We start from the raw sequence: 14128 nt of genomic DNA, 5'->3' as shown, positions 1-14128 counted from the left end.
TGTTGGTAAAAATGGAGGGAAATGGAAACCTTTAAACATTACTTGAAAAAGTTGACAATGGTACAGCTTATATGTACAGTTTGTCATTTCCTCAAAAAGATAAAAATGCAGTTACCTTATGGTTCAGCAATTTCACTCCTAGACATAGAACACAAAGCATTAAAAACAGGTGTTGAAACAAACAAAAAAAATTGTTTGCAAATATTCATAGCAGCACTATTCACAATGGCCCAAAAAGCAGAACAATTGAAATGTCCATCAAAGGCTAGATTAACAAACAGGGTATATCCATAAACCGCTCTATGATTCTGCCATATAAAGGAATAAAGTGGTGCAGTCATGGTGGAGAACCACATGGGAGTTCCTCAAAAACTTAAACATGGGGTTAACATGTGATCCAACAATTCCACTTCAGTGTATATATACAAAATATTTGAAAGCAGGAACTGGTGTTCAACCACATTCGTAGCAGCACTAATCACAACAGCAAAAGGTGGAATCAACTCAACTGTCCACCAACGAATGAATGGTTAAACTAAATGTGGTGTATACACAATGGGAAACTACACAGCCTTAAAAACTAAGGAAATTATGACACATGCTGCAACGTGAATAATTCTTGAAGACACTATGCTAAGTGAAATAAGCCAGACACAGAAGGACAAATATTATATGATTCCACTTACACCAGGTATCCAGATGTCAAATGCAGAGATAGAAAGAATGTCATTGCAAGGAGCTGAAGGAAGTTAGTGCTTACTGGATACAGTGTTTCACTTGGGGAAAATGATGAAGTTCTGGAGATGGACAGTGAAGTATCTGTACAACAGTGTGAATTTAGTTAATACATTAGGACTGTGTATTTAAATGGTTTAAAAGGTAACATTATGTTCTGTATTTTTAATAACAAAGAAAAATGTGAATGAAACACTAATGATACATGTTACATCCTGGTTGAACACTGAAAACATTCTAAGTGACAGAAGCCACACAGAAGAGGTCAAGATCATACTCATCTTATGCACTTCAAATCCATTAAGATTTTGAAAAAGAGGGAAAGTCTCAATAATAGTTTCAGAAAAAGAAAACTAGATCAGAATGGAAAAATACATTTCCCTAAGTTGGGGCAATGGGGAAGGTTGAAGTGGGCCTGTGGATGGGATTACAATGTGGAACCATAAAATTTCTTCATTTGGGGTTTATGTGCTGGTTCCCTGAGAGAGTATCCCAGTTTTAGAGCATTTTGTCAGGTGGTAAATGTGAGTACTTTGTAATCCTATTTACAGTTTTTTATATGTTTGAAATTACTAGAAAATAAATTACTTTTCAAAACAACCATTGTCAACACCGTGTTGAAAAAGCAGAGAAGACATCAGATTTCCTTATAGAGGCCAACCCTTAACTAGATTCAGTTCACCCAAAGTTCTGATGATAACCACCCTTGTAGGAGTCCACAGGTAATTTAGAGGCCCTGTAGGAAGATTAGGAGACACTGTGTCTTGGGTGCTGTGGATGACCTGGATGGAGTCCAAACAGGGTGATTTCTGATTTCTAGCTTTCCATAACAAATCATCAGAAACCTGTTAGAACTGATGACTGATTTTAGTACAGCTACAAGGAACAAAATCAATAGACAAAAATCAGTTGTCTTTCTACATGAATAATGAGACATCATCATACTTACCTGGCAGGGGAGATACCGTGATCATGAAGGTGGTTTTCCCAGGGAGAGGCTTATCCACTGCACCTCGGATGTGCTGACCCCTGCGATTTCTCCAAATGTCAGAAAATCGACTGCATAATTTGTGGTAGTGGGGGATGGCATTCGTGCTCTCCCTTAGGAAAATAAACAAATAAATAAATAACGGGACATTATAAAGAGACTTTTTAAAATCCCATTTACAATTGCATTCCCCCCAAAAAACTACCTAGCAATAAATTTAATCAAGGATGTGAAAGATCAGAACACTGAAAATTCTAAGACACTGAGGAAAGAAACTGAATAGAAACAAATAAATGGAAAGATATCCTGTGCTCATGGATGGAAGAATTAATATTGTTAAAACATCCATTCTAACCAAAGCAATGTTCAAATTCAAAGCAAACCTGGTCAAATCACTATGCCCTACATCAGAAAATAACAAAACCCTGTAAATTGACTATACTTTAATAAAATAAGTTTCAGTGTCATTTTTCACAGAAACAGAACAAACATCCCTACCATTTGTGTGGAAACCCAAAGGACCCTGAACAGCCAGAAGGATTCTGTGACAGGAGGACAAGCTGGAGGCATCTCCCTCCCTGACTTCACACAGCATTACAAAACTACAGTCACCAGAACAGTGTGGAATTGGCACAAAAACCAGGACACGGACCAGAGGAACAGATAGAGAGCCCACAAATAAACCCAGGGGTATGTGGTCGGTTAAGTCACAAGAAAGGAGCCCGGAACATATGCTTAGGGAAAGGACAGTCTCCTCAATAACACTGGGAAAACTGGACACCACACACAAAGGACATGGCACACTCTACACCACACACAAAAACTGACTAAAACCCACAGTTCCCCACATCCAGCCCTTCCTCTCCCTGGCCCTCTGAGGAGGGATTCCCCTCAGCAGTCAGCCCCTCACAGGAAAATTCTCACTTTTTCTTCCTCCTCACCCTGCCTTCAGTGCAGCAACTCCTGTCGGGTCCTGAGGAGATTGGGGTCCCTTCAGCATGGACATAACCCCCTGTTGTCTCAAAGGCCCAGCAGGTCCAGAGGAGACGTGGCTCTAGTCAGCTGCGCAGGAAGCCAAATCCTCGGGCTGAACGTGTGTTCCTGCCACAGGTAGGGGAGGCGGGCTCTGGGCCCTGCCGGCCAATGGGAAAGCGCAGGCTCAGCCACCCTCACAGCCAGCGGAAGCTCCACCCAAGGGCAGCTCAGCTCAGTCCACTACACTACGGACAGGAAAGTGTGGAACAAGCACCCCTCACAGCTAGGGGCCCCACCCCCCTGAGAAGAGTTCAGCTGAGTCTTTTAAACTGGAAATTCAAGCTAAAATAAAGCCAAATATCCCTAACTTCTCCAAACAGCTAAGGAACAATTCATTGGAAGCCATATGGAATGAACTGAATGGAAACAGAAACTTTAACACTTACAACAAATTCACTCAAATTTATTCACACACATTTAAAATCCAAAATTGAGTTATAGAGATAAACAGAAGAAAATCTATATGACCTTGCATTTGATAACGTAGATTATGACCTTTGAGTTTTATCACACTACACGTAAAGCCAATCCACAAAAAAAGTAAGATTATGGACTTTATAAGATTAAAGACTTCTATTCTGAAAGACCTTATTCAGAAAACCAAGACAAGCCATAAAACTGTGAGAAAAATATTTACAAAACACATATCTGATAAATGATTTGGACTCAAAATATACAAAGAACTCTAAAATAACCCCATAAAAAATGGATAAAGATCTGGACAGATACCTGATCCAAGAAGACATACAGATCATAAATAAGCACACAAAAATATGCCATCAGGGAATTACTAATTAAAATCAAAAGAGATCATGACACACCTGTTAGAACTGCTAAACTCCAAAAATATGACAATCCCATTGCTGGTAGTGAGGAACAACAGAATTCTCCCTCATTGCTGGTGGAATGCATGGACAGCCACTTCGTAAGACAGGCTGGCAGTTTTTCCCAAAGCTAAACAAGTCTCACCTTGGGATTCAGTAGTCCTGCTTCCAGTATTTAAGCAAGAAAAACTATGTCCAAAGACATACTGGGATTCAGTTATGCACAGCAGCTCTGCTCATAATGGCTAAAAACTTGAAATCAGGATGTCCTTCAATAGATGAATGGATAAGCAATTTGGGGTACATCCATGTCAAAAAGAACAGAATAAGGCACCCCAAAATAGGCTTCTTTGGCATAAGGATTAATTTAGTCTAATTTTAAAAAATAATCTTAGAAAACTGAGTGGATGTTGCCCTTTTGTAAGTGGCATTTACATTTATTAGGAAAATCTACATTTGTAAGTGTGTCCCTCTTTGTACCAGAAATAGAAGGCTGATTAAACCTTAACTAACTCTTATCAATAGAGAAGTCTTGACTTAAGTCTGCATAACAAACACACCTTTGTTTACTGAGCTTTCATGGTAACCCACCATAAATGACTTCCTCCCTCCCCAAGGCCTTGCTTTTGTTTTAAACTAAAGATCATATTTAAGGTGATGTCTTTGGCCATTTCTGGGGGGGGGAGGGGGCTCAGTTTTCCTGGGTATCTTCCCGGTATACTGGAAGTATATGTGTTATTGAACTTGTTTCTTTCTCCCGGTAATCTGTCTTATCGGGGGGGGTGGGGCTGGGAGGTCTCATCCAAGAGCCTAGAAGGATAGAGGGAAAACTGGTTTTACTCTCATATACATGCAATGGAATACTACTTGGCAATAAAAATAAAACCATCAACCCACAGAAAGACATGGGCAAATCTTACTTGTATGTTACTAACTGAAAGAATCCAGTCTGAGGAGGCTGCACACAGTAGGACCCTATTTAGGACAATTATGGAAAAGGCAAAACTACACACATAAACAGATAATGGGGTGGGGGTGAAGGGTTGAAGTGTTCCTTGTGATAATTTAGGTTGTGTCACTATGAGTATGTCTAAGTCCATACATTTGTACAGCCCAAAGGTCAATCATAATCTATTCAAATTTAGTTGATTAGGGTGTAGGAGTGTTGCAGAATGGAACACACAAAGTGACAGAATCTAACTATTAGAAATGGGTGGAAGGTAGAGGGCAAGTCAGTAGAGGGCAAGAGGTGCTGACCTAGATTAACTTTTGAAATGTACAGAATCATTTTGCAAAGGCAAAATGGACTATTGTTAAACTGTGGGCTTTAATTTATAAAATTCTTTCTGGGGTGTAGTAGCTAACAGTTCTAAAACTGAGACAGGAGGGAAAGGGGCAGGGCACAGCCATTCAAGGAGTGACAGCAATTAACACCAAAATGGTGGAAGATTCAACTCCCACGTGGCCTTGAGGATTAAGTTGGCAGGAGGTTTGACTTCTAGTAGACTTTGAGTTTCATTATATGCTCATTGAAATAGCATGATAAATAACATGTCCACAGGAGCCATGACAGTCCCAAGGCTAACCACAAAAGGCCAAAGAATGGGTGGTGGCCCAATACCTGTGAATCCCAGCCCCTTCCCTAAGGTAGTTGGAATGGTCCCACCTGTAGGCATGTGAATTTACAGAGCCCATAAAAGCTGGCAACACCATGCCTAGCCGCCATTTTTTGCTCCCTCCTCTTTGGAGACGGCCCACACTCTGTCTATGGAGTGTGTACCTCCTTTTACTTTAACCTGAGCACCCAATTCCCACAGCTCTTTCCTTGCCTTTCTCTTGCCTTACACTCTATGCAGTATGTACCTCTCTAAATAAATCTACCTTTACTCAACTGTGGCTTGCACTTGAATTCTTTCCTGCATGAAGCCAAGGACCCACACTTGGCAGGGCACATCCCAGGGACTCAACCAAAATCTGGGACATGGCCTTCCTCACACCCCACATCCATTTTCCTGCATCATCTCGGGGAGCTTTTCCTACAAGGGTCTGTTGGGAGAGGAAGGGATGAAAGAGCTGGGAGCTGGTGGACAAACCCTCACCAAGCACCTCTCTCTCACTTGGGCCATTTAGGAACACAAAGGGCCTCATTCCTGACTGAGGAGGCTGTCCTGGAAGGGGGCATTCCTGAGACCCACTTTCATCCTCAGCTTTGGGGTCAGGGTCATGGTGGGGGGCCCTTCACCCAGCACGTGTCTCCAGCTGACACTCTGGACATCTGATACATCAAAAGCCACCTACAAGGCGATCCTCCTATGAAGACCTCTGAGAGGCAAGTCAGAATGGGGTAAAGTGGGCTGGAAGGAATAGGAGCACGCCTTACCAAGGATGCCATCCTGGGTCCTTCCAAGGGCCAAGGTCTCAGGGGATTCCAGCTGCTGGACCCAGTCCCTTCCACTGCTCTCATTGACCCCCTTCCTTCAGCCTCTACACAGTGATAAACAAGTTTCTTAACACATCAGGGATTCAAGGAGTTCTAATTGACCACCCAGGGGCATACAGTTTTTGCCTAGGCCCTGGTCCTCCAGGTGTGCAGTGCTGAGCAGGCATCATGGGGGCCCCCACAGAAGTGTAGGGGGCGACACTGGACTGGACTTGTTCCATTATCCAATTTTGGACATCTCCTGAGCAGCCACCATGAACCAGGCCCCAGGCCAGTCACTGGGGATGGGGAGGCAGAAATCCCTCTGTGCTCAGACAGAGGATTGCCTGGGAGAGGGACCACAGTGGGACCACGGACCCCAGACGCACCCCCAACCAAAACCCTGAGCACTGACTCAGACCTCTAACCACACCAGAGCCCACCCATTCCCAGAACACCCAGGGCTGAGGTCCATAACATGGGAGCATATCTCCTCAAGAAAACAGACCTGGGAGTGCCCTTGCCCCCGATGCAGCCCCAAAGTGCCCAGAAACCCCACATGCCCTAGTGGAAGGTTTTCACCCAAACAGGTGAACAGATCCGCAGGCTGGAGTTGGGGATAAGCCCAGAAAATCACACCCAGTGGTGGAAATGATGAGGAGATGCCCAGACCTTTGTGAGCAGCTATCCCCTCCCATGAGTCCTCTCCCTGGACCCCTGGACCCTGGAGCACCGCCAGGGCTGGCAAGAAGAGCTGGGCTGAAAGCTTCTCTTTGCCTTGTAGTTGATCATCTCTTTCTCACACATGTTGGGGAGTCTTGGGAAGAAATGATGATTCTGTGATATGGGAGCACAAACTTGGGTTAACAAACTTTGATATGGTAATCATTGCTTTTACCAGATCATATTCCCACCTTTATGTATCCTCACCTTTACATAAACACGTAAGAAATGTATAATCAAAACCAATGCTTTCTATATTTCTCATTATACTGCTACTTCAAAGCAAAATGTCCAAAAGCATAAAAGGCTAAACTCTAGATACAAGTCAACACCTTATCTATGGAATTTAGCTTACATTGCCTTGAAGCTGCTTTGCCAGCAGGAATCTGCTACAAACTGTCTCCTTGCCATAAAAAGCAGAGACATGCTTTGCCTAGTTTGAGGTCATAGATTCAGGGCTGCTTGTGCTCATGGAAAACCATAACTTGTCCCCTGCGCTAACCAGCAGGACATGCTTCGCTCATCAGGCACAGGTGGATCGTGTGGGCTGCTCTTGCTCATAGAAGACGGTGACTTAGCCCTTAGCTGGGGACAGCTGGGCTGCTTCGTGTGCTTAGACGATTTCTGATTGTAGTATGGAGACTTTGTGGTGGTCTGGGTTTTCATTATTAATTATTTGGAACACTGTAACCTTGCTCATGATTGTTTGAGGCTTAAAGTAACCATTTGTACTATCAATATTGTAACCTTCTCCCTAAGTATAAATTAAGATTATAATCTCTTTTTTTTCACAAGCTGAAACTGCTGAGCTGCATCCCTGCACATACACCATGCCCTTTATTCATTCCTATGATGTATTTTACTTTGACTCTCTGTTTGACTATTCTCAATAAATACAAGGGCTTGGGAGGGCTTGGAGAGTTGGGCTCCAGGTCCCTCTCACTCTCTTGACTTAATAAAGTCTTGAGTAATTTTGTTCTTCCGCAGAGGGACTTTTGCTGGACAAAACCCACAATGAACAGAACCCACACTGTGAGATTGGTTTTTTCAAGTGGTTTTCTTCCTTCTGATGCTGAAACACAATGTTAGGGGCAAAGGAGCTTGATGCTGCCACGGATGGACCAGAGTAAGGAGAAGTCGGAGCTGGGCACAGTTTGTTGCCCTCTGTCTCCCTGGGCTAACAGCCCCTAACAAACCTGGTAATGGAATTTCCAGTCATTCGTTCATGGCAGGAGGAGGTGGGGCAGGGGAGGACCGGGATCCTTTCAGCACCGTGGACATCTCCAAGCCAGCGCCATACACCCAGGTAGCTCTGCTCTGTATGCGTGATCCTGGTAGAAATTACATCTGGGCTCAGACGTTGTTAGTTTTCCATTCCAGGCTCCATGCCAGTGGCCCATCTGGCTGGGCTGTGGCCATGTACTTGCCATGGAGCTCGGGAGGCCAGCCCTGGGGTTGGTCAGCACTTGGCAGCAGCAGGAAATGTGACACGAGCCACAAGAAGGGGGCTTATAGGAGGGTCTCAGCTACAAGCCGAGTCACTGGGCTTTGAGTTACTGCTCCACAAGTGGCTCCTTTCCTGGAAAATTTACTTGTGGGGCAGCCTTCTCGGTCAACTCAGAGCTTCAAAAATGTCTAGTTTGATTTGGTGTGAACTAATGTAGTATGACGGGACCTAATTTGATCCTATTGACTTTGAGGAGGCTGAATTAGCTACTGTCCAGCCCTATTTCCAAAACGCACAAATATTGCCAAAGAGGAGACCCCGTGAGGTCAGGCAGCCCTGCACTGGAGGCCTGGTCTCTGGTGCAGCTCCTTGCAGACTGAAGACCTGGCATGCAGTTTGCAGAGATCACTGATGCCCTTGCTCCTTGGATGGTGAGAAAGACACCAGCTGGAGTCACAGCTCCAAGAACGTGGTACAGACCGTGGGAAACCCCTTGTCCCACCGGGGCCAAGGCATGCATGTCTGCACGATCGGGCCACGGCTCAATGAACAATAATGCAATAATGTCTCCTGGACCCAAGGAAGCAGCCCAGACACGCCCTTGCCCTGTCTGCTGGGCTTCTGATTTCTCAGATCTGATGTTCACAGTTCTGGTCTCTTCCTCTGGTCAGCGCTGCCAGCAAGCCTTTCCTGCAACAGTAAATGCCTCCTGCCTTCCCATCTCTGGGCTCCAAATTCACAACACTATGTTGAATATCAAGGGTGGTAGAGGCATCCTTGCCCAGTTTAAGATCTTATGGAAAAGTGTCTTAATAGGTCATCACTCAGCTGTTGATGGACACTTAGGAAGCTCCCATATCTCAGCTATTGCAAATAATGCTGCTATGAACAAACACCCTGACACTCATATTCTCAGAGGGACTCCAAATATAATGCTATCCTTTAGGATTAGGCTGGCCTGAGATGGGTGATATCGGGTGTAAAATATGCACTTAGCATACAATCCATCAATTGTACTCCTGGGCATTTATCTTAGAGAAATGAAAACTAACATTTACGTAAAAACCTGTACACAGTTGTTCATAGTAATAGCCAAAACTGCTGTTTAATTGCAAGAGCCCAAACTGCAAGACAGCCCTAATGTCCCTCAGCAGGTACGTGTAAGTTGGTACCTCCACACTGGGAGTCTTACTCAACAATAAAAGGGATTGAGCTCTTGAGACAAGCAACAACTTGAATGGACCTAGAGAAGAATGCTAAGTGATGAAAAGAAATCCCAAAATATTATATGCTATAAAATTATATTATTGTATTTAGATAATGTTTTGCAGAAACAAAATTATACTGATGGAAAACAGATTTGTGGTGGTGATCTGGGTGTGAGTATAGAGGTAGCATGAGGGAGACCTTTGTAGATGAAACAATGTCGTGTCTTGATGGAGTCAGTGGTTACATGAAGCTACACGGTGGTAAGGTGACATGACTACACGTTACATCCATGTCAAACGATTTTACATTGTACTATAATTGTGAAAGATGCAGCCATTGGGGAAACTGGATGAAGGGCTAATAGGATTTCTCTGTACATCTTTTACAATTTTCTGTGAATCTACAATTTTTTCAAAATAAAAGGTTTAAGTTTTAAAATGTAAATTTTTCATGTGTTCAAAGTTGCACAAGTTATATCACTGAGTATGTACTGCAAATTCAAATAAAAATTATGGTCTGGTCGTTGAACAAGATAAAGCTATACGCTTGTTTGAATGGAAATTTCAGAAATCTGAAATTCAGCTCTGAATAGCCACCACCCCAGCCTCACAGATGCGGCACAGTGGCCAGCGTAACACTGAATACCGGCACAACATCTGCCAGCTGAGAGAATTAAACTTCTGATTACCTTCCTGTCGTTGTTCTGGAACCCTGAAGGATAATTACCGAGCTTTAACTCAGGAACAATCTATTATTACCTCAGAAGATAATTGGGCACTTGAAAATAATCAGCCTAATAAGTAACAGGAGACACAAGGCATCAGAGAGGGCGATTTAGACTCCTGTGAACCTGCCAGACTGGGTCCCTGTGCACAGGACATTTCCACTTTGGATAACAAGCTGGTTAGTGCCCCATGGGAGATGAAGTCACATAGCTCCTTCCCCATAACTCTGGCAGCATATCATCAGTTTTCAGAACCGCCTGTGAGTCACCCCCCTTACCGGGTGCTACCCAGACTGGCTTTGGTAAGGACACTGGTGTGACTGGGGTCTCAGGGCTGCAGAGGAGATATTAAGCCCTTTCTGGAATTTCTTCTGAACATTCTATTCTCTTCTTTCTAAATCTAAAGTCATTCTCACATCGCTTACATTCCCCTCTCTATTTCAGTTTCTTCTTTGTATTGATTTTTTGTGGCATGATTACATTGTGGTTTTACTCTACGAGCTAATTTGTGCTCTCTCTTTTTTCTTCTTTGTGAGTTTGGCCAGAGGTTTGTCAATTTTATTTACTTTTTCAAAAAAACAGCTTTTGGTTTGGTGGTTGATTTATTCTATGGTCTTGTTAATTGCTATTTTATTTATTTCCTCCCTAATCTTTATAATTTCCTTCCTTCTCCTGCCTTTTGGGTTTTGTTTTGTTTTGTTTTGTTTTGTTTTGTTTTGTTTTGTTGTTGTTCTTTTTCTAATTCATTCAGCTGGTGGGTTACATCATTTATTTGAGATTGTTCTTCTTTTTTGAGGAAGGCCTGTATCACTATAAACTTCCCTCTTAGCACTGCCTTTGCTGTGTCCCATAAATTTTGTGTGGTTGTGCTTTCATTGTCATTTGTCTCAAGGTGTTTTTTAATTTCAGCTTTGACTTCCTCATTGACCCATTGTTTTTTTTTTAATAACATATTGCTTAATCTCCATGCTTTCCTTTTTTTCTCCTTTGTTTCTCTGTTGTTGATTTCTAGTTTCATGGCATTGTGGTCAGTAAAGTGCTTGAGATAATTTCTATCTCCTTAAAATTGCTGAGGTTTCTTTTGTACCCAAGTACATGATCAATCCTGGAAAATGTTCCATGTGCACTTGAAAAGAATGTATATCCTATTTTGGGGGGGTGTGAAGCTCTGAAAATATCCACCAAATCTAATTTTTCTATTGTATTATTTAGTTTCTCTGTTGCCTTATTTATTTTCTGTCTGGAAGATCTGTCTAGTGATGTTAATGCGGTGTTAAAATCTCCAACTATGATTGTATTCCCATCAATATCCCCCTTTATCTCTGTTAGTAATTGTATTATGTACTTAGGTGCTCCTATATTGGGTACATATATATTAATGAGTGTAATATCCTCATCTTGTATCATTCCTTTAATGACTATAAAGTGTCCTTCTTTATCTTTCTTTATGGCCTTTGTTTTAAAGTCTATTTTGTCTGAAATCAGTACTGCAACACCTGCTTTTTTGGCTTTTCCATTTGCATGGAATATCCTTTCCCATCCTTTCACTTTCGATCTATATGTGTCCTTCTCCCTAAAGTGGGTCTATTGTATGCAGCATATTGAAGGTTCTTGCTTTATTATCCAGTCTGCCACTCTATGCCTTTTGACTGGAGCATTTAGTCCATTAACATTTACAGTAATTAATGATAGATGTGTGTTTATTGCCATTTTGAACTTATCTTTGCAGTTGAATTGGTATTTCCTCTTTGTTCCTTTCTTCTTCCTTTTGTGGTTTGGTAATTTTCCTTTGTATTATCATGAATTTTATTTAGTTTTAGTGACTCCCTTGTAAGTTTTTGGCTTGTGGTTTCCCTCTTTTTTAAGTCTATTAGCCCATTACTATAACTGTTTTTATTAAACTGATAGTAACATGATCTCAAACCCATCCTACCAAGAAAAAAATTTTTTAAAGAAAGAAAAAAAATTCTGTATTTTCCTGCCTCCCTCTCCCACTCTCAATGATTTGTATGTCTACTTTTATGACTTTGTGTTTATTTTATTTGTAATTTATGAGTTATCACCTTTCCAGTTGTGACTTTCTCATTTCTGTAGCATCCTGCTGCTTTTCTATTTAGAGTAGAACTTTCAATATTTCTTTTAGCATGGGTTTAGTGTTGCTAAACTCTTGTAGCTTTTTCTTGTCTGTGAAATCTTCATGTCTCCTTCTATCCTAAAGGATAGCCTTGCTGGATAAAGTATCCTAGGCTGCATCTTTTTTTCATTCAGAACTTTGAATATATCTTGCCACTCCCTTCTGGCCTGTAGTGTTTGTGCAGAGAAATCAGCTGAGAGCCTTATGGGGGTTCCCTTGTAACTCACTCTTTGCTTTTCTCATGCTGCTTTTAGGGTCATTTCTTTGTCCTTGACTCTGGCCATCTTGATTATGATATGTCTTCATGTGGGTCTGTTTGGGACCCTCTGAGCTTCCTGCACTTGGATATCTGATTCCTTCTTTAAGTTTGGGAAGTTTTCAGTCATGATTTCTTCAAAAACCTTTTCAGTCCCCTTTGATCTTTCTTCCCCTACTGGGGCCCCTATTATGAGAATATTGGCATGCTTTATATTATCCCATAGGTCCCTTATGCTATTTTAATTTGTCTTTATTTGTTTATCTTGTAGCTCTTCTGATTGGGTGCTTCCATTGTCCTGTCTTCTAGGTCACTAGTTCGTTCCTCTGCATTATCTAGTCAGCTTTGCACAGCCTTTAGATCATTCCTCATCTCGGTCAATGAGTTTACCCATTCTACTTGGCTCTTCTTTATAGCTTCAATTTCATTTTTGACATATTTTATATCTCTAAACACTATCTCTTTTAATTCCTTCAGCAATTTGATCACTCCTTTTTTGAAATCTTGATCTAGTAGGCTATCAGTGTCTATTTCATTGATCGTTCTTTCAGGGGATTTCTCTTGTTCTTTTAATTGGAAATGGTTTCTCTGCTCCTTCATCTTGCTCATACCTCTCTGGCACTGTGGTCTATGGAGTATCAGTTATCTATTCTGGTCCTTAAGGAGTTTATCTATCTAATGCCTGTGTAGGAATAAAACTTAGGGGAAAAAAAGAGAGAGAGAGAAGGAATTTTAAAAGAGGGGAGGAAAAAAGGTTTGAAAAGAGTGTATAATTAATAATAGAAGAGTAAGTTGAAGCAGAATAGCAATTGGGTTGAGACATTCTTTTAAAGCCTTTAAAAAAGGGGGAAAGAGGAAAAGATGTATTTGAAAGCTGTGTGTAATCAATAACAGGACCTCAAAACCCAAGAGAAATAAAAATGAATTAAGAAGTAAAAATTAAGAGGGTAATAGAAAATAGAACAGGTTAAAAACACATTTAAAAAAAAAAAAAAGGGGGGGGGTTGGTGTTCTCCTGGAGACTGTGTGCTTTTAATGTGAAGTCTTTCTGTCTTCGTCCTGTTTTGGAAGCTCAGCTTGCTGTTTCCAGAGGCCCCCCGTTGGCGCCCTCGTCTGTGCTGCTCCCAGTGCCTGTCGGCAAGCAGATCGCGCCTCCTCCCAACACTGGGTCAGGTGCAGCTCTCCTTTGCTGTGGGCGGGCAGGTCACTGCCCCTCCCGATGCCGCAGTCAGATGTTGCAGACTGGCCAGGTAGGAGGGTGGGTCGCGCCCCCTCCCAGCACCATGGTCAGGGTCTGCGTTCCTGCCGGAAAGGCAGGGGGCCGCCCTCCCTCTCCCAGCACCGGTCAGTCCGCTGCTCTGTGCTGCTGCGCGCTCCACCTCGGGTCGGCGATCCGCAGGCGGGCTCAGGGAAGACCGAGGAACAGCCTTGTCCCTGCTCCGGGCCAGAGCCCAGCTCCTTGTTTGTCTTGGCGGAGCAAGTTCTCTGAGGGACCAGGACGGAAGGATCCTATCTGCCTCGGGCTGTAGACAAGTCTCGGTCCGGCTTTTGAGGCTGCTAAGTCCTTAGGTGCGGATGCAGGTTTCGCCCCCGCCCCCACCTGGGTGCTAAGCACCGGAGGATATGGCGGCTGT

At 42.7% G+C, this 14128-nt stretch overlaps 1 non-coding gene across 1 annotated transcript; it reads left to right on the top strand.

Moving 5' to 3' along the window:
• The first annotated feature begins 1676 nt into the window (after nucleotides 1-1676).
• On the top strand, nucleotides 1677-1840 carry LOC116155895 (U1 spliceosomal RNA). The gene has a single exon (XR_004139799.1). It is a non-coding gene; the product is annotated as a U1 spliceosomal RNA (small nuclear RNA).
• The last annotated feature ends 12288 nt before the right edge of the window (nucleotides 1841-14128 follow it).

This window comes from Camelus dromedarius, chromosome 2, assembly GCF_036321535.1.
Source record: "Camelus dromedarius isolate mCamDro1 chromosome 2, mCamDro1.pat, whole genome shotgun sequence".
Classification (NCBI taxonomy): Eukaryota; Metazoa; Chordata; class Mammalia; order Artiodactyla; family Camelidae; genus Camelus; species Camelus dromedarius.
The sequence above is the reverse complement of the archived record's forward strand: the minus strand, read 5'-3'. Positions and strand labels throughout refer to the sequence as shown.